This window comes from Dipodomys merriami, unplaced genomic scaffold, assembly GCF_024711535.1.
Source record: "Dipodomys merriami isolate MVZ:Mamm:240054 unplaced genomic scaffold, mDipMer1.0.p SCAF_14, whole genome shotgun sequence".
Lineage (NCBI taxonomy): Eukaryota > Metazoa > Chordata > Mammalia > Rodentia > Heteromyidae > Dipodomys > Dipodomys merriami.
Window position 1 is genome coordinate 18,155,865 of NW_027202715.1, and position 4,211 is coordinate 18,160,075.

General features: G+C 52.1%; 1 pseudogene; it reads left to right on the plus strand.

Annotated features, from left to right (window-relative positions):
* The first annotated feature begins 1,615 nt into the window (after nucleotides 1-1,615).
* On the plus strand, nucleotides 1,616-3,856 carry LOC138825743 (cyclin-dependent kinase 11B pseudogene; annotated as a pseudogene).
* The last annotated feature ends 355 nt before the right edge of the window (nucleotides 3,857-4,211 follow it).

A 4,211-nucleotide genomic window follows, 5' to 3' on the forward strand; every position in this document is an offset into this window, starting at 1 on the left:
TTCAATATCAGGAGCTCATGAGCCTTAGAAAGAAGGGTCACAAGTTCAAAACATGGGCAGGAATGTAGTTCAACTGGCATTTTCCATTCCCAACCCAAGGGGGGAAAAAGATCCTAAAGGAAGATCATATCATACCTTTATGATAGCTGTGCTGGCTCATCTATCACCTCTGCCTGTCAGTTCAAGTGCTCCTGCCTTGAGAAAACACATCCTTCCATTTTCCTCACAGTATTAACAAGCCATCTATTCTCCATTCCCATGTCTTCACATCACAGTATCTTCATACTTCATACATTTCTATTTCTGTTTCCAAAAATACTCAACTGTAAATGAAATGTAGAACATTCTTGATTGGTTTCAATTGAGAAGAGCTTCTGAAGGTATGGAGATCTCAGGTATACAGTTTCCTGATGATTCCCACTAGCTACACAAGGTTTGGAATCAGAGAAGCCTGACCTAGAGACCAGAGGGAAGGATCAGCTCTCCTGGTCATAGATAACTCAAACTTTTTTCTCAAAATGGATTATCTTCCCGTCCTAATTCTTCTTAGACATATGCTATGCCAACAAGCTGACAAATGCCTCCCCCAGACTCATCAAGGCCTTTTCCTTTCTCCCAGTTTTTTTCTGGGGATCAAGTCTTTCTCAAAACCTTTAATGCATCTGATTTACATGTTAGCTGGACAGGGTCTCACGAGGTCCTGCTGACCATCCCACCCCAGTGTAGCTCAGTGGACAGCCATAGTGCTTTCATCTGTGGAAAAAGGCTTATGCTCCGGTTCCTCCTAGACTTACACTGACTACAAGGTTCACCTGCTTCTCTCAGGCCTACTAAGGTAAAGCTGTCTTCATCCCTAAAGATAAGATTAACACCAAGCTGACTGCCCTCTTCTGTAATCCTTTCCATTTCTTTTGTCATCTCCAAGTCATTTTATCCACTTCTACTGGGAATGGATGGTTACCATTATGTGTGACCTTTGTGTGCCCTCTAATAACTTCTCTAATGGCTTTGTTCTTAATGTTCAGACCAGGCCTCCCAAGACCTCTTTCCATAGACGCATAAGTCTAGTCACAACCAAGGAACTATTACTGATCTCGGCCTTGAGAAATCAGCACAATTAGGGTGCCCTTCAGAACTGTAACAAGGTAGGAATGATAGATCTGCCCAGGAGAACAGCCCCCACCCTCTCCTTAGCTTCTCTTCCTCAGAAGGACCCCACCACAGTCTGACCCAAAATCAACTCTGTAGCCCACCCAAGCCCTCTCATCTGCTGGCCCCACACTCAAGCCTCCTAAGCTGGCCCTGATCCTCCCAGCCACACCCTCATTCGCCCATTCACACCCTCAACCCTCCTTGTCTGACCTGGTCAGCGGCACAGCCACACCCTCATGTGCTCAGTCTTGCCTCCTGCCAACAGTGAGAGGCTCCCTAGGCTCTGTGGTCATTTCTGCATTGTGTTGGCCACACCTCCTCCTTGCCCTTCCATATATAATTCCTCTCCCCAGTCCTAAACCTTCATTCTCTGCCCATCTCCATCTCCCACAGGCCAGTAAGCTGGCCTTTCTCCTGAGTAACCTCTTTCAGAAGAAGTCCAGCACAGGTTGTTTTAATTCAAATGGGTGGTGGACAGGGCTCATGGAGAGTGAAAACTTTAGAAGAAATTCTACAAGAAAAGAGAAGGAGAAAACAGGAGGAGAAATTGGAGATGGAATGCTTAAAATGTTCTGATGACAGGGTTTCCAAGCAGGACACTGCTGAACAAGGGGAGCAGAGAGATCCCCCAATGGATATCACAATCAGGAACTCGCGCTACAGAAGAGAGGACTCGATGGAAGACAGGGGAGAGGAAGAGGAGTCTCTGGCCATCCATCCCTCACAGCAGATGTCTCGGCGAGCAAAGGCCCATCGCAGCGAAGAGAAGAGAAAAGAGAAGCACAGACATGGCAGCCACTCAGCGGAAGGGGGGAAGCATGCTCCAGTGAAAGGAGAAAGCAAGCACGGACATCGGAAGAGATACCGAGAAGAGCAGGAGCAAGACCAACGTGAATGGGAAAGACAGAAAAGGAGGAAACTGGTAAGAGAACGTCCTGGGAGGGAGGGGGACCGCCTGGAGCAGGTCAAAGGGAAGCCAGGATGGGAGCGCAGGAGGAGCAAGCACCAGAAGGAGACGCGGGACCAGAAGGGACAGGGATGGCGCCAGGAGCCTGAGGCCCGCAGGGAGGGCTTGGCACACCACTGGAGGACCAGGAAGGCCTACAGCGACAAGGGCAGGGCCACTCCCTGGAGTCGCAGCCTGGTGTGGCCGCCCAGGGAGAGCTTTGCCCTGGGAGACAGACCGAAGCCAGTCAAAGGAGAGAAAACCGAGGCAAGAGTTCTGCTGTCTAACCTACAGGACAGTGTCAGTGACAAGGAGAGGAAAAGCAGCTCTGCCAGGTCCTCAGTGGAATCAGGCTCGGGCTCGGAAGATCCACGGAGCCACTGGGAGGAGGCCTCAGAGCAGTCTGCAGACCTAGGAAATGAGGAAGAAATGAGTGAGGGTGAAGAGCCAGGCCACGAAGACCACTTCTTGGCTGTTCCAGAGTCGGGATCTGACGGAGATTCCGGGAACAGTGAAGAGGAGGAGGAAGAAGTGGGTGAGGGGACCCCGCAGAGCAGCATGTCCACCGCAGGGTACCACCCTCCTGACTCCCCAGCCATGTCGCCCACCGAGCCTAAGCAGGAGCTGCCCAAATACCTGCCGGCGCTGCAGGGCTGCCGCAGCGTGGAGGAGTTTCAGTGCCTGAACAGGATTGAGGAAGGCACCTACGGGGTCGTGTACAGAGCCAGGGAAAAGAAGACAGACGCCATTGTGGCTCTGAAACGGTTGAAAATGGAGGGGAGAGAAGGGTTCCCAATCACATCCCTGAGAGAAATCAACACCCTCCTCAAGGCCCAGCACCCCAACATTGTCACCATCCGGGAGGTCGTGGTGGGCAGCCACATGGACCAGATCTACATAGTGATGAACTACGTGGAGCATGACCTCAAGAGCCTCATGCAGACCATGCAGCAGCCCTTTCTGCCAGGGGAAGTGAAGACGCTGATGCTTCAGCTGCTGCAGGGGGTGAATCACCTGCATGACAACTGGATTCTGCACCGGGACCTCAAGACCTCCAACCTGCTGCTGAGCCATGAAGGCATCCTCAAGATCGCTGACTTTGGGCTGGCTCGTGAGTACGGGATGCCCCTGAAGGCCTACACCCCCGTGGTGGTGACCCTCTGGTACCGAGCCCCCGAGTTGCTGCTTGGCGCCAAGGAGTACTCCACACCCGTGGACATGTGGTCGGTGGGCTGCATCTTCGCAGAGCTGCTGACACATAAGCCCCTGTTCCCTGGGAAGTCGGAGATGGATCAGATCCACAAGATATTCAAGGATCTGGGTACTCCAAGTGAGAAAATCTGGCCTGGCTACAATGAGCTCCCAGCAGTCAAGAAGATGACCTTCAGCCAACAACCCTACAACTACCTCCGGAAGCGCTTCGGGACTCTGCTCTCAGACCAAGGCTTTGATCTCATGAACAGGTTCCTGACCTATTTCCCTGGGAGGCGGATGACCGCAGAAGATGGCCTCCAGCACGAGTATTTCCGTGAGAACCCCCTCCCTGTCCACCCTTCCATGTTCCCCACCTGGCCTGCCAAGAGTGAGCAGCAGCAGCAGCAGAGGGTGAAGTGTGGCACCAGCCCCCAGCCCCCCAGCGGTGGTCTAGGCTTCAACTGGCTGGGTGAGAAGGAGGAGGTGATGGAGACAGGCTTCCACCTCACCACCACCAACCAGGGGGCCTCAGCCATGGGGCCAGGCTTCAGCCTCAAGTTCTGAAGTTGGAGCCCCCCCGCCTCACCCAGTGCTGCTCTTCCATCCAGAGCCTCCCTCAGCCAGGACACCTGACTGGAAACACTGCCGCTAAACCTCTCCACTTGTTTTGTATTTTGATTTGTGAATTGGTATAATTAAATGACTATTTCCTTTTGGCAGGAACAAAAATGAACTCTTTCCTGCCTGAAACAAGTAGTGGTCTCCTGTTTGAGAATCTTACACAAGGGAACCCAACTACCTGGTCTGATAATCCCCACTAAAAATTCAAGGTATCTGAGTTACTATTCAGTGGCAGAAAGTTCCTTCTATTCTCTGGCCTCAGTCCCTGCTGCTGCAGGAAATTTTCAGTCTCCCCTGA